Raw genomic sequence first — 23,494 nt, 5'->3', positions numbered from 1 at the left:
CTGCCCAGATATCCTGTTCTCCCACACTGCCCAGATACCCTGTACTCCCACACTGCCCAGATATCCTGTACTCCCACACTGCCCAGGCATCCTGTAATCCCACACTGGCCAGATATCCTGTACTCCCACACTGCCCAGATATCCTGTACTCCCACACTGCCCAGGTACCTGTACTCACACACTGCCCAGGTACCTGTACTCACACACTGCCCAGGTACCTGTACTCACACACTGCCCAGGTACCTGTACTCCCACACTGCCGAGATACCCTGTACTCCCACACTGCCCAGGTACCCTGTACTCCCACACTGCCCAGATATCCTGTACTCCCACACTGCCCAGATATCCTGTACTCCCACACTGCCCAGATAACCTGTACTCCCAGACTGCCCAGCTACCTGTACTCACACACTGCCCAGGTACCTGTACTCACACACTGCCCAGGTACCTGTACTCACACACTGCCCAGGTACCTGTACTCCCACACTGTCCAGGTACCCTGTACTCCCACACTGCCCAGATATCCTGTACTCCCACACTGCCCAGGTACCCTGTACTCCCACACTGCCCAGATACCCTGTACTCCCACACTGCCCAGGCATGCTGTACTCCCACACTGCCCAGATACCCTGTACTCCCACACTGCCCAGACATCCTGTACTCCCACACTTCCCAGATATCCTGTACTCCCACACTGCCCAGATATCCTGTACTCCCACACGGCCCAGATACCCTGTACTCCCACACTGCCCAGATACCCTGTACTCCCACACTGCCCAGATACCCTGTACTCCCACACTGCCCAGATATCCTGTACTCCCACTCTGCCCAGGTACCCTGTACTCCCACACTGCCCAGATACCCTGTACTCCCACACTGCCCAGATATCCTGTACTCCCACACTGCCCAGATATACTGTACTCCCACACTGCCCAGATATCCTGTACTCCCACACTGCCCAGATACCCTGTACTCCCACACTGCCCAGATATCCTGTACTCCCACACTGCCCAGGCATCCTGTAATCCCACACTGGCCAGATATCCTGTACTCCCACACTGCCCAGATATCCTGTACTCCCACACTGCCCAGGTACCTGTACTCACGCACTGCCCAGGTACCTGTACTCACACACTGCCCAGGTTCCTGTACTCACACACTGCCCAGATATCCTGTACTCCCACACTGCCCAGATATCCTGTACTCCCACACTGCCCAGATATCCTGTACTCCCACACTGCCCAGATAACCTGTACTCCCAGACTGCCCAGGTACCTGGACTCACACACTGCCCAGATATCCTGTACTCCCACACTGCCCAGATACCCTGTACTCCCACACTGCCCAGATATCCTGTACTCTCACACTGCCCAGATAACCTGTACTCCCAGACTGCCCAGGTACCCTGTACTCCCACACTGCCCAGGGACCCTGTACTCCCACACTGCCCAGATATCCTGTACTCCCATACTGCCCAGGCACCCTGTACTCCCACACTGCCCAGGTATCCTGTACTCCCACACTGCCCAGATATCCTGTACTCCCACACTGCCCAGATATCCTGTACTCCTACACTGCCCCGATACGCTGTACTCCCACACTGCCCAGATATCCTGTACTCCCACACTGCCCAGGTATCCTGTACTCCCACACTGCCCAGATATCCTGTACTCCCACACTGCCCAGATATCCTGTACTCCAACACTGCCAAGGTACCCTGTACTCCCACACTGCCCAGGTATCCGGTACTCCCACAAATCCCAGATTCCCTGTACTCCCACACTGCCCAGATACCCTGTACTCCCACACTGCCCAGGTATCCTGTACTCCCACACTGCCCAGATATCCTGTACTCCCACACTGCCCAGATATCCTGTACTCCAACACTGCCCAGGTACCCTGTACTCCCACACTGCCCAGGTATCCGGTACTCCCACAAAGCACAGATACCCTGTACTCCCACACTGCCCAGATACCCTGTACTCCCACACTGCCCAGATACCCTGTACTCCCACACTGCCCAGATATCCTGTACTCCCACACTGCCCAGATACCCTGTACTCCCACACTGCCCAGGCATGCTGTACTCCCACACTGCCCAGATACCCTGTACTCCCACACTGCCCAGGCATGCTGTACTCCCACACTGCCAAGATACCCTGTTCTCCCACACTGCCCAGACATCCTGTACTCCCACACTTCCCAGATATCCTGTACTCCCACACTGCCCAGATATCCTGTACTCCCACACTGCCCAGATACCCTGTACTCCCACACTGCCCAGATACCCTGTACTCCCACACTGCCCAGATACCCTGTACTCCCACACTGCCCAGATATCCTGTACTCCCACTCTGCCCAGGTACCCTGTACTCCCACACTGCCCAGATACCCTGTACTCCCACACTGCCCAGATAGCCTGTACTCCCACACTGCCCAGATATCCTGTACTCCCACACTGCCCAGATATCCTGTACTCCCACACTGCCCAGATACCCTGTACTCCCACACTGCCCAGATATCCTGTACTCCCACACTGCCCAGGCATCCTGTAATCCCACACTGGCCAGATATCCTGTACTCCCACTCTGCCCAGATATCCTGTACTCCCACACTGCCCAGGTACCTGTACTCACACACTGCCCTGGTACCTGTACTCACACACTGCCCAGGTACCTGTACTCACACACTGCCCAGGTACCTGTACTCCCACACTGCCGAGATACCCTGTACTCCCACACTGCCCAGGTACCCTGTACTCCCACACTGCCCAGATATCCTGTACTCCCACACTGCCCAGATATCCTGTACTCCCACACTGCCCAGATAACCTGTACTCCCAGACTGCCCAGGTACCTGTACTCACACACTGCCCAGGTACCTGTACACACACACTGCCCAGGTACCTGTACTCACACACTGCCCAGGTACCTGTACTCCCACACTGCCCAGGTACCACTCCCACACTGCCCAGATATCCTGTACTCCCACACTGCCCAGGTACCCTGTACTCCCACACTGCTCAGATACCCTGTACTCCCACACTGCCCAGATATTGTGTACTCACACACTGCCCAGGTACCCTGTACTCCCACACTGCCCAGATATCCTGTACTCCCACTCTGCCCAGGTACCTGTACTCACACACTGCCCAGGTACCTGTACTCACACACTGCCCAGGTACCTGTACTCCCACAATGCCCAGATACCCTGTACTCCCACACTGCCCAGGTACCCTGTACTCCCACACTGCCCAGATATCCTGTACTCCCACACTGCCCAGATATCCTGTACTCCCACACTGCCCAGATAACCTGTACTCCCAGACTGCCCAGGTACCTGTACTCACACACTGCCCAGGTACCTGTACTCACACACTGCCCAGGTACCTGTACTCACACACTGCCCAGGTACCTGTACTCCCACACTGCCCAGATATCCTGTACTCCCACACTGCCCAGATATCCTGTACTCCAACACTGCCCAGGTACCCTGTACTCCCACACTGCCCAGGTATCCGGTACTCCCACAAAGCCCAGATACCCTGTACTCCCACACTGCCCAGATACCCTGTACTCCCACACTGCCCAGATACCCTGGACTCCCACACTGCCCAGATATCCTGTACTCCCACACTGCCCAGATACCCTGTACTCCCACACTGCCCAGGCATGCTGTACTCCCACACTGCCCAGATACCCTGTACTCCCACACTGCCCAGGCATGCTGTACTCCCACACTGCCCAGATACCCTGTACTCCCACACTGCCCAGACATCCTGTACTCCCACACTTCCCAGATATCCTGTACTCCCACACTGCCCAGATATCCTGTACTCCCACACTGCCCAGATACCCTGTACTCCCACGCTGCCCAGATACCCTGTACTCCCACACTGCCCAGATACCCTGTACTCCCACACTGCCCAGATATCCTGTACTCCCACTCTGCCCAGGTACCCTGTACTCCCACACTGCCCAGATACCCTGTACTCCCACACTGCCCAGATATCCTGTACTCCCACACTGCCCAGATACCCTGTACTCCCACACTGCCCAGATATCCTGTACTCCCACACTGCCCAGGCATCCTGTAATCCCACACTGGCCAGATATCCTGTACTCCCACACTGCCCAGATATCCTGTACTCCCACACTGCCCAGGTACCTGTACTCACGCACTGCCCAGGTACCTGTACTCACACACTGCCCAGGTACCTGTACTCACACACTGCCCAGATATCCTGTACTCCCACACTGCCCAGATATCCTGTACTCCCACACTGCCCAGATATCCTGTACTCCCACACTGCCCAGATAACCTGTACTCCCAGACTGCCCAGGTACCTGGACTCACACACTGCCCAGATATCCTGTACTCCCACACTGCCCAGATACCCTGTACTCCCACACTGCCCAGATATCCTGTACTCTCACACTGCCCAGATAACCTGTACTCCCAGACTGCCCAGGTACCCTGTACTCCCACACTGCCCAGGGACCCTGTACTCCCACACTGCCCAGATATCCTGTACTCCCACACTGCCCAGGCACCCTGTACTCCCACACTGCCCAGGTATCCTGTACTCCCACACTGCCCAGATACCCTGTACTCCCACACTGCCCAGGTACCCTGTACTCCCACACTGCCCAGATATCCTGTACTCCCACACTGCCCAGATATCCTGTACTCCCACACTGCCCAGATAACCTGTACTCCCAGCATGCCCAGGTACCTGTACTCACACACTGCCCAGGTACCTGTACTCACACACTGCCCAGGTACCTGTACTCACACACTGCCCAGGTACCTGTACTCCCACACTGCCCAGATATCCTGTACTCCCACACTGCCCAGATATCCTGTACTCCAACACTGCCCAGGTACCCTGTACTCCCACACTGCCCAGGTATCCGGTACACCCAAAAATCCCAGATACCCTGTACTCCCACACTGCCCAGATACCCTGTACTCCCACACTGCCCAGATACCCTGGACTCCCACACTGCCCAGATATCCTGTACTCCCACACTGCCCAGATACCCTGTACTCCCACACTGCCCAGGCATGCTGTACTCCCACACTGCCCAGATACCCTGTACTCCCACACTGCCCAGGCATGCTGTACTCCCACACTGCCCAGATACCCTGTACTCCCACACTGCCCAGACATCCTGTACTCCCACACTTCCCAGATATCCTGTACTCCCACACTGCCCAGATATCCTGTACTCCCACACTGCCCAGATACCCTGTACTCCCACGCTGCCCAGATACCCTGTACTCCCACACTGCCCAGATACCCTGTACTCCCACACTGCCCAGATATCCTGTACTCCCACTCTGCCCAGGTACCCTGTACTCCCACACTGCCCAGATACCCTGTACTCCCACACTGCCCAGATATCCTGTACTCCCACACTGCCCAGATACCCTGTACTCCCACACTGCCCAGATATCCTGTACTCCCACACTGCCCAGGCATCCTGTAATCCCACACTGGCCAGATATCCTGTACTCCCACACTGCCCAGATATCCTGTACTCCCACACTGCCCAGGTACCTGTACTCACGCACTGCCCAGGTACCTGTACTCACACACTGCCAAGGTACCTGTACTCACACACTGCCCAGATATCCTGTACTCCCACACTGCCCAGATATCCTGTACTCCCACACTGCCCAGATATCCTGTACTCCCACACTGCCCAGATAACCTGTACTCCCAGACTGCCCAGGTACCTGGACTCACACACTGCCCAGATATCCTGTACTCCCACACTGCCCAGATACCCTGTACTCCCACACTGCCCAGATATCCTGTACTCTCACACTGCCCAGATAACCTGTACTCCCAGACTGCCCAGGTACCCTGTACTCCCACACTGCCCAGGGACCCTGTACTCCCACACTGCCCAGATATCCTGTACTCCCACACTGCCCAGGCACCCTGTACTCCCACACTGCCCAGGTATCCTGTACTCCCACACTGCCCAGATACCCTGTACTCCCACACTGCCCAGGTACCCTGTACTCCCACACTGCCCAGATATCCTGTACTCCCACACTGCCCAGATATCCTGTACTCCCACACTGCCCAGATAACCTGTACTCCCAGACTGCCCAGGTACCTGTACTCACACACTGCCCAGGTACCTGTACTCACACACTGCCCAGGTACCTGTACTCACACACTGCCCAGGTACCTGTACTCCCACACTGCCCAGATATCCTGTACTCCCACACTGCCCAGATATCCTGTACTCCAACACTGCCCAGGTACCCTGTACTCCCACACTGCCCAGGTATCCGGTACTCCCACAAAGCCCAGATACCCTGTACTCCCACACTGCCCAGATACCCTGTACTCCCACACTGCCCAGATACCCTGTACTCCCACACTGCCCAGATATCCTGTACTCCCACACTGCCCAGATACCCTGTACTCCCACACTGCCCAGGCATGCTGTACTCCCACACTGCCCAGATACCCTGTACTCCCACACTGCCCAGGCATGCTGTACTCCCACACTGCCCAGATACCCTGTACTCCCACACTGCCCAGACATCCTGTACTCCCACACTGCCCAGATACCCTGTACTCCCACACTGCCCAGATACCCTGTACTCCCACACTGCCCAGATACCCTGTACTCCCACACTGCCCAGATATCCTGTACTCCCACTCTGCCCAGGTACCCTGTACTCCCACACTGCCCAGATACCCTGTACTCCCACACTGCCCAGATACCCTGTACTACCACACTGCCCAGATATCCTGTACTCCCACACTGCCCAGATATCCTGTTCTCCCACACTGCCCAGATACCCTGTACTCCCACACTGCCCAGATATCCTGTACTCCCACACTGCCCAGGCATCCTGTAATCCCACACTGGCCAGATATCCTGTACTCCCACACTGCCCAGATATCCTGTACTCCCACACTGCCCAGGTACCTGTACTCACACACTGCCCAGGTACCTGTACTCACACACTGCCCAGGTACCTGTACTCACACACTGCCCAGGTACCTGTACTCCCACACTGCCGAGATACCCTGTACTCCCACACTGCCCAGGTACCCTGTACTCCCACACTGCCCAGATATCCTGTACTCCCACACTGCCCAGATATCCTGTACTCCCACACTGCCCAGATACCCTGTACTCCCACACTGCCCAGATATCCTGTACTCCCACACTGCCCAGGCATCCTGTAATCCCACACTGGCCAGATATCCTGTACTCCCACACTGCCCAGATATCCTGTACTCCCACACTGCCCAGGTACCTGTACTCACGCACTGCCCAGGTACCTGTACTCACACACTGCCCAGGTACCTGTACTCACACGCTGCCCAGATATCCTGTACTCCCACACTGCCCAGATATCCTGTACTCCCACACTGCCCAGATATCCTGTACTCCCACACTGCCCAGATAACCTGTACTCCCAGACTGCCCAGGTACCTGGACTCACACACTGCCCAGATATCCTGTACTCCCACACTGCCCAGATACCCTGTACTCCCACACTGCCCAGATATCCTGTACTCTCACACTGCCCAGATAACCTGTACTCCCAGACTGCCCAGGTACCCTGTACTCCCACACTGCCCAGGGACCCTGTACTCCCACACTGCCCAGATATCCTGTACTCCCACACTGCCCAGGCACCCTGTACTCCCACACTGCCCAGGTATCCTGTACTCCCACACTGCCCAGATACCCTGTACTCACACACTGCCCAGGTACCCTGTACTCCCACACTGCCCAGATATCCTGTACTCCCACTCTGCCCAGGTACCTGTACTCACACACTGCCCAGGTACCTGTACTCACACACTGCCCAGGTACCTGTACTCCCACAATGCCCAGATACCCTGTACTCCCACACTGCCCAGGTACCCTGTACTCCCACACTGCCCAGATATCCTGTACTCCCACACTGCCCAGATATCCTGTACTCCCACACTGCCCAGATAACCTGTACTCCCAGACTGCCCAGGTACCTGTACTCACACACTGCCCAGGTACCTGTACTCACACACTGCCCAGGTACCTGTACTCACACACTGCCCAGGTACCTGTACTCCCACACTGCCCAGATATCCTGTACTCCCACACTGCCCAGATATCCTGTACTCCAACACTGCCCAGGTACCCTGTACTCCCACACTGCCCAGGTATCCGGTACTCCCACAAAGCCCAGATACCCTGTACTCCCACACTGCCCAGATACCCTGTACTCCCACACTGCCCAGATACCCTGGACTCCCACACTGCCCAGATATCCTGTACTCCCACACTGCCCAGATACCCTGTACTCCCACACTGCCCAGGCATGCTGTACTCCCACACTGCCCAGATACCCTGTACTCCCACACTGCCCAGGCATGCTGTACTCCCACACTGCCCAGATACCCTGTACTCCCACACTGCCCAGACATCCTGTACTCCCACACTTCCCAGATATCCTGTACTCCCACACTGCCCAGATATCCTGTACTCCCACACTGCCCAGATACCCTGTACTCCCACGCTGCCCAGATACCCTGTACTCCCACACTGCCCAGATACCCTGTACTCCCACACTGCCCAGATATCCTGTACTCCCACTCTGCCCAGGTACCCTGTACTCCCACACTGCCCAGATACCCTGTACTCCCACACTGCCCAGATATCCTGTACTCCCACACTGCCCAGATACCCTGTACTCCCACACTGCCCAGATATCCTGTACTCCCACACTGCCCAGGCATCCTGTAATCCCACACTGGCCAGATATCCTGTACTCCCACACTGCCCAGATATCCTGTACTCCCACACTGCCCAGGTACCTGTACTCACGCACTGCCCAGGTACCTGTACTCACACACTGCCCAGGTACCTGTACTCACACACTGCCCAGATATCCTGTACTCCCACACTGCCCAGATATCCTGTACTCCCACACTGCCCAGATATCCTGTACTCCCACACTGCCCAGATAACCTGTACTCCCAGACTGCCCAGGTACCTGGACTCACACACTGCCCAGATATCCTGTACTCCCACACTGCCCAGATACCCTGTACTCCCACACTGCCCAGATATCCTGTACTCTCACACTGCCCAGATAACCTGTACTCCCAGACTGCCCAGGTACCCTGTACTCCCACACTGCCCAGGGACCCTGTACTCCCACACTGCCCAGATATCCTGTACTCCCACACTGCCCAGGCACCCTGTACTCCCACACTGCCCAGGTATCCTGTACTCCCACACTGCCCAGATACCCTGTACTCCCACACTGCCCAGGTACCCTGTACTCCCACACTGCCCAGATATCCTGTACTCCCACACTGCCCAGATATCCTGTACTCCCACACTGCCCAGATAACCTGTACTCCCAGCATGCCCAGGTACCTGTACTCACACACTGCCCAGGTACCTGTACTCACACACTGCCCAGGTACCTGTACTCACACACTGCCCAGGTACCTGTACTCCCACACTGCCCAGATATCCTGTACTCCCACACTGCCCAGATATCCTGTACTCCAACACTGCCCAGGTACCCTGTACTCCCACACTGCCCAGGTATCCGGTACACCCAAAAATCCCAGATACCCTGTACTCCCACACTGCCCAGATACCCTGTACTCCCACACTGCCCAGATACCCTGGACTCCCACACTGCCCAGATATCCTGTACTCCCACACTGCCCAGATACCCTGTACTCCCACACTGCCCAGGCATGCTGTACTCCCACACTGCCCAGATACCCTGTACTCCCACACTGCCCAGGCATGCTGTACTCCCACACTGCCCAGATACCCTGTACTCCCACACTGCCCAGACATCCTGTACTCCCACACTTCCCAGATATCCTGTACTCCCACACTGCCCAGATATCCTGTACTCCCACACTGCCCAGATACCCTGTACTCCCACGCTGCCCAGATACCCTGTACTCCCACACTGCCCAGATACCCTGTACTCCCACACTGCCCAGATATCCTGTACTCCCACTCTGCCCAGGTACCCTGTACTCCCACACTGCCCAGATACCCTGTACTCCCACACTGCCCAGATATCCTGTACTCCCACACTGCCCAGATACCCTGTACTCCCACACTGCCCAGATATCCTGTACTCCCACACTGCCCAGGCATCCTGTAATCCCACACTGGCCAGATATCCTGTACTCCCACACTGCCCAGATATCCTGTACTCCCACACTGCCCAGGTACCTGTACTCACGCACTGCCCAGGTACCTGTACTCACACACTGCCAAGGTACCTGTACTCACACACTGCCCAGATATCCTGTACTCCCACACTGCCCAGATATCCTGTACTCCCACACTGCCCAGATATCCTGTACTCCCACACTGCCCAGATAACCTGTACTCCCAGACTGCCCAGGTACCTGGACTCACACACTGCCCAGATATCCTGTACTCCCACACTGCCCAGATACCCTGTACTCCCACACTGCCCAGATATCCTGTACTCTCACACTGCCCAGATAACCTGTACTCCCAGACTGCCCAGGTACCCTGTACTCCCACACTGCCCAGGGACCCTGTACTCCCACACTGCCCAGATATCCTGTACTCCCACACTGCCCAGGCACCCTGTACTCCCACACTGCCCAGGTATCCTGTACTCCCACACTGCCCAGATACCCTGTACTCCCACACTGCCCAGGTACCCTGTACTCCCACACTGCCCAGATATCCTGTACTCCCACACTGCCCAGATATCCTGTACTCCCACACTGCCCAGATAACCTGTACTCCCAGACTGCCCAGGTACCTGTACTCACACACTGCCCAGGTACCTGTACTCACACACTGCCCAGGTACCTGTACTCACACACTGCCCAGGTACCTGTACTCCCACACTGCCCAGATATCCTGTACTCCCACACTGCCCAGATATCCTGTACTCCAACACTGCCCAGGTACCCTGTACTCCCACACTGCCCAGGTATCCGGTACTCCCACAAAGCCCAGATACCCTGTACTCCCACACTGCCCAGATACCCTGTACTCCCACACTGCCCAGATACCCTGTACTCCCACACTGCCCAGATATCCTGTACTCCCACACTGCCCAGATACCCTGTACTCCCACACTGCCCAGGCATGCTGTACTCCCACACTGCCCAGATACCCTGTACTCCCACACTGCCCAGGCATGCTGTACTCCCACACTGCCCAGATACCCTGTACTCCCACACTGCCCAGACATCCTGTACTCCCACACTGCCCAGATACCCTGTACTCCCACACTGCCCAGATACCCTGTACTCCCACACTGCCCAGATACCCTGTACTCCCACACTGCCCAGATATCCTGTACTCCCACTCTGCCCAGGTACCCTGTACTCCCACACTGCCCAGATACCCTGTACTCCCACACTGCCCAGATACCCTGTACTACCACACTGCCCAGATATCCTGTACTCCCACACTGCCCAGATATCCTGTTCTCCCACACTGCCCAGATACCCTGTACTCCCACACTGCCCAGATATCCTGTACTCCCACACTGCCCAGGCATCCTGTAATCCCACACTGGCCAGATATCCTGTACTCCCACACTGCCCAGATATCCTGTACTCCCACACTGCCCAGGTACCTGTACTCACACACTGCCCAGGTACCTGTACTCACACACTGCCCAGGTACCTGTACTCACACACTGCCCAGGTACCTGTACTCCCACACTGCCGAGATACCCTGTACTCCCACACTGCCCAGGTACCCTGTACTCCCACACTGCCCAGATATCCTGTACTCCCACACTGCCCAGATATCCTGTACTCCCACACTGCCCAGATACCCTGTACTCCCACACTGCCCAGATATCCTGTACTCCCACACTGCCCAGGCATCCTGTAATCCCACACTGGCCAGATATCCTGTACTCCCACACTGCCCAGATATCCTGTACTCCCACACTGCCCAGGTACCTGTCCTCACGCACTGCCCAGGTACCTGTACTCACACACTGCCCAGGTACCTGTACTCACACGCTGCCCAGATATCCTGTACTCCCACACTGCCCAGATATCCTGTACTCCCACACTGCCCAGATATCCTGTACTCCCACACTGCCCAGATAACCTGTACTCCCAGACTGCCCAGGTACCTGGACTCACACACTGCCCAGATATCCTGTACTCCCACACTGCCCAGATACCCTGTACTCCCACACTGCCCAGATATCCTGTACTCTCACACTGCCCAGATAACCTGTACTCCCAGACTGCCCAGGTACCCTGTACTCCCACACTGCCCAGGGACCCTGTACTCCCACACTGCCCAGATATCCTGTACTCCCACACTGCCCAGGCACCCTGTACTCCCACACTGCCCAGGTATCCTGTACTCCCACACTGCCCAGATACCCTGTACTCCCACACTGCCCAGGTACCCTGTACTCCCACACTGCCCAGATATCCTGTACTCCCACACTGCCCAGATATCCTGTACTCCCACACTGCCCAGATAACCTGTACTCCCAGACTGCCCAGGTACCTGTACTCACACACTGCCCAGGTACCTGTACTCACACACTGCCCAGGTACCTGTTCTCACACACTGCCCAGGTACCTGTACTCCCACACTGCCCAGATATCCTGTACTCCCACACTGCCCAGATATCCTGTACTCCAACACTGCCCAGGTACCCTGTACTCCCACACTGCCCAGGTATCCGGTACTCCCACAAAGCCCAGATACCCTGTACTCCCACACTGCCCAGATACCCTGTACTCCCACACTGCCCAGATACCCTGGACTCCCACACTGCCCAGATATCCTGTACTCCCACACTGCCCAGATACCCTGTACTCCCACACTGCCCAGGCATGCTGTACTCCCACACTGCCCAGATATCCTGTACTCCCACACTGCCCAGGCATGCTGTACTCCCACACTGCCCAGATACCCTGTACTCCCACACTGCCCAGACATCCTGTACTCCCACACTTCCCAGATATCCTGTACTCCCACACTGCCCAGATATCCTGTACTCCCACACTGCCCAGATACCCTGTACTCCCACGCTGCCCAGATACCCTGTACTCCCACACTGCCCAGATACCCTGTACTCCCACACTGCCCAGATATCCTGTACTCCCACTCTGCCCAGGTACCCTGTACTCCCACACTGCCCAGATACCCTGTACTCCCACACTGCCCAGATATCCTGTACTCCCACACTGCCCAGATACCCTGTACTCCCACACTGCCCAGATATCCTGTACTCCCACACTGCCCAGGCATCCTGTAATCCCACACTGGCCAGATATCCTGTACTCCCACACTGCCCAGATATCCTGTACTCCCACACTGCCCAGGTACCTGTACTCACGCACTGCCCAGGTACCTGTACTCACACACTGCCCAGGTACCTGTACTCACACACTGCCCAGATATCCTGTACTCCCACACTGCCCAGATATCCTGTACTCCCACACTGCCCAGATATCCTGTACTCCCACACTGCCCAGATAACCTGTACTCCCAGACTGCCCAGGTACCTGGACTCACACACTGCCCAGATATCCTGTACTCCCACACTGCCCAGATACCCTGTACTCCCACACTGCCCAGATATCCTGTACTCTCACACTGCCCAGATAACCTGTACTCCCAGACTGCCCAGGTACCCTGTACTCCCACACTGCCCAGGGACCCTGTACTCCCACACTGCCCAGATATCCTGTACTCCCACACTGCCCAGGCACCCTGTACTCCCACACTGCCCAGATACCCTGTACTCCCACACTGCCCAGGCATGCTGTACTCCCACACTGCCCAGATACCCTGTACTCCCACACTGCCCAGGCATGCTGTACTCCCACACTGCCCAGATACCCTGTACTCCCACACTGCCCAGACATCCTGTACTCCCACACTTCCCAGATATCCTGTACTCCCACACTGCCCAGATATCCTGTACTCCCACACTGCCCAGATACCCTGTACTCCCACGCTGCCCAGATACCCTGTACTCCCACACTGCCCAGATACCCTGTACTCCCACACTGCCCAGATATCCTGTACTCCCACTCTGCCCAGGTACCCTGTACTCCCACACTGCCCAGATACCCTGTACTCCCACACTGCCCAGATATCCTGTACTCCCACACTGCCCAGATACCCTGTACTCCCACACTGCCCAGATATCCTGTACTCCCACACTGCCCAGGCATCCTGTAATCCCACACTGGCCAGATATCCTGTACTCCCACACTGCCCAGATATCCTGTACTCCCACACTGCCCAGGTACCTGTACTCACGCACTGCCCAGGTACCTGTACTCACACACTGCCCAGGTACCTGTACTCACACACTGCCCAGATATCCTGTACTCCCACACTGCCCAGATATCCTGTACTCCCACACTGCCCAGATATCCTGTACTCCCACACTGCCCAGATAACCTGTACTCCCAGACTGCCCAGGTACCTGGACTCACACACTGCCCAGATATCCTGTACTCCCACACTGCCCAGATACCCTGTACTCCCACACTGCCCAGATATCCTGTACTCTCACACTGCCCAGATAACCTGTACTCCCAGACTGCCCAGGTACCCTGTACTCCCACACTGCCCAGGGACCCTGTACTCCCACACTGCCCAGATATCCTGTACTCCCACACTGCCCAGGCACCCTGTACTCCCACACTGCCCAGGTATCCTGTACTCCCACACTGCCCAGATACCCTGTACTCCCACACTGCCCAGGTACCCTGTACTCCCACACTGCCCAGATATCCTGTACTCCCACACTGCCCAGATATCCTGTACTCCCACACTGCCCAGATAACCTGTACTCCCAGACTGCCCAGGTACCTGTACTCACACACTGCCCAGGTACCTGTACTCACACACTGCCCAGGTACCTGTACTCACACACTGCCCAGGTACCTGTACTCCCACACTGCCCAGATATCCTGTACTCCCACACTGCCCAGGTATCCGGTACTCCCACAAAGCCCAGATACCCTGTACTCCCACACTGCCCAGGTACCCTGTACTCCCACACTGCCCAGGTATCCGGTACTCCCACAAAGCCCAGATACCCTGTACTCCCACACTGCCCAGATACCCTGTACTCCCACACTGCCCAGATACCCTGTACTCCCACACTGCCCAGATATCCTGTACTCCCACACTGCCCAGATACCCTGTACTCCCACACTGCCCAGGCATGCTGTACTCCCACACTGCCCAGATACCCTGTACTCCCACACTGCCCAGGCATGCTGTACTCCCACACTGCCCAGATACCCTGTACTCCCACACTGCCCAGACATCCTGTACTCCCACACTGCCCAGATACCCTGTACTCCCACACTGCCCAGATACCCTGTACTCCCACACTGCCCAGATACCCTGTACTCCCACACTGCCCAGATATCCTGTACTCCCACTCTGCCCAGGTACCCTGTACTCCCACACTGCCCAGATACCCTGTACTCCCACACTGCCCAGATACCCTGTACTACCACACTGCCCAGATATCCTGTACTCCCACACTGCCCAGATATCCTGTTCTCCCACACTGCCCAGATACCCTGTACTCCCACACTGCCCAGATATCCTGTACTCCCACACTGCCCAGGCATCCTGTAATCCCACACTGGCCAGATATCCTGTACTCCCACACTGCCCAGATATCCTGTACTCCCACACTGCCCAGGTACCTGTACTCACACACTGCCCAGGTACCTGTACTCACACACTGCCCAGGTACCTGTACTCACACACTGCCCAGGTACCTGTACTCCCACACTGCCGAGATACCCTGTACTCCCACACTGCCCAGGTACCCTGTACTCCCACACTGCCCAGATATCCTGTACTCCCACACTGCCCAGATATCCTGTACTCCCACACTGCCCAGATACCCTGTACTCCCACACTGCCCAGATATCCTGTACTCCCACACTGCCCAGGCATCCTGTAATCCCACACTGGCCAGATATCCTGTACTCCCACACTGCCCAGATATCCTGTACTCCCACACTGCCCAGGTACCTGTACTCACGCACTGCCCAGGTACCTGTACTCACACACTGCCCAGGTACCTGTACTCACACGCTGCCCAGATATCCTGTACTCCCACACTGCCCAGATATCCTGTACTCCCACACTGCCCAGATATCCTGTACTCCCACACTGCCCAGATAACCTGTACTCCCAGACTGCCCAGGTACCTGGACTCACACACTGCCCAGATATCCTGTACTCCCACACTGCCCAGATACCCTGTACTCCCACACTGCCCAGATATCCTGTACTCTCACACTGCCCAGATAACCTGTACTCCCAGACTGCCCAGGTACCCTGTACTCCCACACTGCCCAGGGACCCTGTACTCCCACACTGCCCAGATATCCTGTACTCCCACACTGCCCAGGCACCCTGTACTCCCACACTGCCCAGGTATCCTGTACTCCCACACTGCCCAGATACCCTGTACTCCCACACTGCCCAGGTACCCTGTACTCCCACACTGCCCAGATATCCTGTACTCCCACACTGCCCAGATATCCTGTACTCCCACACTGCCCAGATAACCTGTACTCCCAGACTGCCCAGGTACCTGTACTCACACACTGCCCAGGTACCTGTACTCACACACTGCCCAGGTACCTGTTCTCACACACTGCCCAGGTACCTGTACTCCCACACTGCCCAGATATCCTGTACTCCCACACTGCCCAGATATCCTGTACTCCAACACTGCCCAGGTACCCTGTACTCCCACACTGCCCAGGTATCCGGTACTCCCACAAAGCCCAGATACCCTGTACTCCCACACTGCCCAGATACCCTGTACTCCCACACTGCCCAGATACCCTGGACTCCCACACTGCCCAGATATCCTGTACTCCCACACTGCCCAGATACCCTGTACTCCCACACTGCCCAGGCATGCTGTACTCCCACACTGCCCAGATATCCTGTACTCCCACACTGCCCAGGCATGCTGTACTCCCACACTGCCCAGATACCCTGTACTCCCACACTGCCCAGACATCCTGTACTCCCACACTTCCCAGATATCCTGTACTCCCACACTGCCCAGATATCCTGTACTCCCACACTGCCCAGATACCCTGTACTCCCACGCTGCCCAGATACCCTGTACTCCCACACTGCCCAGATACCCTGTACTCCCACACTGCCCAGATATCCTGTACTCCCACTCTGCCCAGGTACCCTGTACTCCCACACTGCCCAGATACCCTGTACTCCCACACTGCCCAGATATCCTGTACTCCCACACTGCCCAGATACCCTGTACTCCCACACTGCCCAGATATCCTGTACTCCCACACTGCCCAGGCATCCTGTAATCCCACACTGGCCAGATATCCTGTACTCCCACACTGCCCAGATATCCTGTACTCCCACACTGCCCAGGTACCTGTACTCACGCACTGCCCAGGTACCTGTACTCACACACTGCCCAGGTACCTGTACTCACACACTGCCCAGATATCCTGTACTCCCACACTGCCCAGATATCCTGTACTCCCACACTGCCCAGATATCCTGTACTCCCACACTGCCCAGATAACCTGTACTCCCAGACTGCCCAGGTACCTGGACTCACACACTGCCCAGATATCCTGTACTCCCACACTGCCCAGATACCCTGTACTCCCACACTGCCCAGATATCCTGTACTCTCACACTGCCCAGATAACCTGTACTCCCAGACTGCCCAGGTACCCTGTACTCCCACACTGCCCAGGGACCCTGTACTCCCACACTGCCCAGATATCCTGTACTCCCACACTGCCCAGGCACCCTGTACTCCCACACTGCCCAGGTATCCTGTACTCCCACACTGCCCAGATACCCTGTACTCCCACACTGCCCAGGTACCCTGTACTCCCACACTGCCCAGATATCCTGTACTCCCACACTGCCCAGATATCCTGTACTCCCACACTGCCCAGATAACCTGTACTCCCAGACTGCCCAGGTACCTGTACTCACACACTGCCCAGGTACCTGTACTCACACACTGCCCAGGTACCTGTACTCACACACTGCCCAGGTACCTGTACTCCCACACTGCCCAGATATCCTGTACTCCCACACTGCCCAGATATCCTGTACTCCAACACTGCCCAGGTACCCTGTACTCCCACACTGCCCAGGTATCCGGTACTCCCACAAAGCCCAGATACCCTGTACTCCCACACTGCCCAGATACCCTGTACTCCCACACTGCCCAGATACCCTGTACTCCCACACTGCCCAGATATCCTGTACTCCCACACTGCCCAGATACCCTGTACTCCCACACTGCCCAGGCATGCTGTACTCCCACACTGCCCAGATACCCTGTACTCCCACACTGCCCAGGCATGCTGTACTCCCACACTGCCCAGATACCCTGTACTCCCACACTGCCCAGACATCCTGTACTCCCACACTGCCCAGATACCCTGTCCTCCCACACTGCCCAGATACCCTGTACTCCCACACTGCCCAGATACCCTGTACTCCCACACTGCCCAGATATCCTGTACTCCCACTCTGCCCAGGTACCCTGTACTCCCACACTGCCCAGATACCCTGTACTCCCACACTGCCCAGATACCCTGTACTACCACACTGCCCAGATATCCTGTACTCCCACACTGCCCAGATATCCTGTTCTCCCACACTGCCCAGATACCCTGTACTCCCACACTGCCCAGATATCCTGTACTCCCACACTGCCCAGGCATCCTGTAATCCCACACTGGCCAGATATCCTGTACTCCCACACTGCCCAGATATCCTGTACTCCCACACTGCCCAGGTACCTGTACTCACACACTGCCCAGGTACCTGTACTCACACACTGCCCAGGTACCTGTACTCACACACTGCCCAGGTACCTGTACTCCCACACTGCCGAGATACCCTGTACTCCCACACTGCCCAGGTACCCTGTACTCCCACACTGCCCAGATATCCTGTACTCCCACACTGCCCAGATATCCTGTACTCCCACACTGCCCAGATAACCTGTACTCCCAGACTGCCCAGCTACCTGTACTCACACACTGCCCAGGTACCTGTACTCACACACTGCCCAGGTACCTGTACTCACACACTGCCCAGGTACCTGTACTCCCACACTGCCCAGGTACCCTGTACTCCCACACTGCCCAGATATCCTGTACTCCCACACTGCCCAGGTACCCTGTACTCCCACACTGCCCAGATACCCTGTACTCCCACACTGCCCAGGCATGCTGTACTCCCACACTGCCCAGATACCCTGTACTCCCACACTGCCCAGACATCCTGTACTCCCACACTTCCCAGATATCCTGTACTCCCACACTGCCCAGATATCCTGTACTCCCACACTGCCCAGATACCCTGTACTCCCACACTGCCCAGATACCCTGTACTCCCACACTGCCCAGATACCCTGTACTCCCACACTGCCCAGATATCCTGTACTCCCACTCTGCCCAGATATCCTGTACTCCCACACTGCCCAGATAACCTGTACTCCCAGACTGCCCAGGTACCTGTACTCACACACTGCCCAGGTACCTGTACTCACACACTGCCCAGGTACCTGTACTCACACACTGCCCAGGTACCTGTACTCCCACACTGCCCAGATATCCTGTACTCCCACACTGCCCAGATATCCTGTACTCCAACACTGCCCAGGTACCCTGTACTCCCACACTGCCCAGGTATCCGGTACTCCCACAAAGCCCAGATACCCTGTACTCCCACACTGCCCAGATACCCTGTACTCCCACACTGCCCAGATACCCTGTACTCCCACACTGCCCAGATATCCTGTACTCCCACACTGCCCAGATACCCTGTACTCCCACACTGCCCAGGCATGCTGTACTCCCACACTGCCCAGATACCCTGTACTCCCACACTGCCCAGGCATGCTGTACTCCCACACTGCCCAGATACCCTGTACTCCCACACTGCCCAGACATCCTGTACTCCCACACTGCCCAGATACCCTGTACTCCCACACTGCCCAGATACCCTGTACTCCCACACTGCCCAGATACCCTGTACTCCCACACTGCCCAGATATCCTGTACTCCCACTCTGCCCAGGTACCCTGTACTCCCACACTACCCAGATACCCTGTACTCCCACACTGCCCAGATACCCTGTACTACCACACTGCCCAGATATCCTGTACTCCCACACTGCCCAGATATCCTGTTCTCCCACACTGCCCAGATACCCTGTACTCCCACACTGCCCAGATATCCTGTACTCCCACACTGCCCAGGCATCCTGTAATCCCACACTGGCCAGATATCCTGTACTCCCACACTGCCCAGATATCCTGTACTCCCACACTGCCCAGGTACCTGTACTCACACACTGCCCAGGTACCTGTACTCACACACTGCCCAGGTACCTGTACTCACACACTGCCCAGGTACCTGTACTCCCACACTGCCGAGATACCCTGTACTCCCACACTGCCCAGGTACCCTGTACTCCCACACTGCCCAGATATCCTGTACTCCCACACTGCCCAGATATCCTGTACTCCCACACTGCCCAGATACCCTGTACTCCCACACTGCCCAGATATCCTGTACTCCCACACTGCCCAGGCATCCTGTAATCCCACACTGGCCAGATATCCTGTACTCCCACACTGCCCAGATATCCTGTACTCCCACACTGCCCAGGTACCTGTACTCACACACTGCCCAGGTACCTGTACTCACACACTGCCCAGGTACCTGTACTCACACACTGCCCAGATATCCTGTACTCCCACACTGCCCAGATATCCTGTACTCCCACACTGCCCAGATATCCTGTACTCCCACACTGCCCAGATAACCTGTACTCCCAGACTGCCCAGGTACCTGGACTCACACACTGCCCAGATATCCTGTACTCCCACACTGCCCAGATACCCTGTACTCCCACACTGCCCAGATATCCTGTACTCTCACACTGCCCAGATAACCTGTACTCCCAGACTGCCCAGGTACCCTGTACTCCCACACTGCCCAGGGACCCTGTACTCCCACACTGCCCAGATATCCTGTACTCCCACACTGCCCAGGCACCCTGTACTCCCACACTGCCCAGGTATCCTGTACTCCCACACTGCCCAGATACCCTGTACTCCCACACTGCCCAGGTACCCTGTACTCCCACACTGCCCAGATATCCTGTACTCCCACACTGCCCAGATATCCTGTACTCCCACACTGCCCAGATAACCTGTACTCCCAGACTGCCCAGGTACCTGTACTCACACACTGCCCAGGTACCTGTACTCACACACTGCCCAGGTACCTGTACTCACACACTGCCCAGGTACCTGTACTCCCACACTGCCCAGATATCCTGTACTCCCACACTGCCCAGATATCCTGTACTCCAACACTGCCCAGGTACCCTGTACTCCCACACTGCCCAGGTATCCGGTACTCCCACAAAGCCCAGATACCCTGTACTCCCACACTGCCCAGATACCCTGTACTCCCACACTGCCCAGATACCCTGGACTCCCACACTGCCCAGATATCCTGTACTCCCACACTGCCCAGATACCCTGTACTCCCACACTGCCCAGGCATGCTGTACTCCCACACTGCCCAGATATCCTGTACTCCCACACTGCCCAGGCATGCTGTACTCCCACACTGCCCAGATACCCTGTACTCCCACACTGCCCAGACATCCTGTACTCCCACACTTCCCAGATATCCTGTACTCCCACACTGCCCAGATATCCTGTACTCCCACACTGCCCAGATACCCCGTACTCCCACGCTGCCCAGATACCCTGTACTCCCACACTGCCCAGATACCCTGTACTCCCACACTGCCCAGATATCCTGTACTCCCACTCTGCCCAGGTACCCTGTACTCCCACACTGCCCAGATACCCTGTACTCCCACACTGCCCAGATATCCTGTACTCCCACACTGCCCAGATACCCTGTACTCCCACACTGCCCAGATATCCTGTACTCCCACACTGCCCAGGCATCCTGTAATCCCACACTGGCCAGATATCCTGTACTCCCACACTGCCCAGATATCCTGTACTCCCACACTGCCCAGGTACCTGTACTCACGCACTGCCCAGGTACCTGTACTCACACACTGCCCAGGTACCTGTACTCACACACTGCCCAGATATCCTGTACTCCCACACTGCCCAGATATCCTGTACTCCCACACTGCCCAGATATCCTGTACTCCCACACTGCCCAGATAACCTGTACTCCCAGACTGCCCAGGTACCTGGACTCACACACTGCCCAGATATCCTGTACTCCCACACTGCCCAGATACCCTGTACTCCCACACTGCCCAGATATCCTGTACTCTCACACTGCCCAGATAACCTGTACTCCCAGACTGCCCAGGTACCCTGTACTCCCACACTGCCCAGGGACCCTGTACTCCCACACTGCCCAGATATCCTGTACTCCCACACTGCCCAGGCACCCTGTACTCCCACACTGCCCAGGTATCCTGTACTCCCACACTGCCCAGATACCCTGTACTCCCACACTGCCCAGGTACCCTGTACTCCCACACTGCCCAGATATCCTGTACTCCCACACTGCCCAGATATCCTGTACTCCCACACTGCCCAGATAACCTGTACTCCCAGACTGCCCAGGTACCTGTACTCACACACTGCCCAGGTACCTGTACTCACACACTGCCCAGGTACCTGTACTCACACACTGCCCAGGTACCTGTACTCCCACACTGCCCAGATATCCTGTACTCCCACACTGCCCAGATATCCTGTACTCCAACACTGCCCAGGTACCCTGTACTCCCACACTGCCCAGGTATCCGGTACTCCCACAAAGCCCAGATACCCTGTACTCCCACACTGCCCAGATACCCTGTACTCCCACACTGCCCAGATACCCTGTACTCCCACACTGCCCAGATATCCTGTACTCCCACACTGCCCAGATACCCTGTACTCCCACACTGCCCAGGCATGCTGTACTCCCACACTGCCCAGATACCCTGTACTCCCACACTGCCCAGGCATGCTGTACTCCCACACTGCCCAGATACCCTGTACTCCCACACTGCCCAGACATCCTGTACTCCCACACTGCCCAGATACCCTGTCCTCCCACACTGCCCAGATACCCTGTACTCCCACACTGCCCAGATACCCTGTACTCCCACACTGCCCAGATATCCTGTACTCCCACTCTGCCCAGGTACCCTGTACTCCCACACTGCCCAGATACCCTGTACTCCCACACTGCCCAGATACCCTGTACTACCACACTGCCCAGATATCCTGTACTCCCACACTGCCCAGATATCCTGTTCTCCCACACTGCCCAGATACCCTGTACTCCCACACTGCCCAGATATCCTGTACTCCCACACTGCCCAGGCATCCTGTAATCCCACACTGGCCAGATATCCTGTACTCCCACACTGCCCAGATATCC

The sequence above is a fragment of the Mustelus asterias genome, unplaced genomic scaffold (assembly GCF_964213995.1).
Source record: "Mustelus asterias unplaced genomic scaffold, sMusAst1.hap1.1 HAP1_SCAFFOLD_112, whole genome shotgun sequence".
Lineage (NCBI taxonomy): Eukaryota > Metazoa > Chordata > Chondrichthyes > Carcharhiniformes > Triakidae > Mustelus > Mustelus asterias.
The sequence above is the reverse complement of the archived record's forward strand: the minus strand, read 5'-3'. Positions refer to the sequence as shown.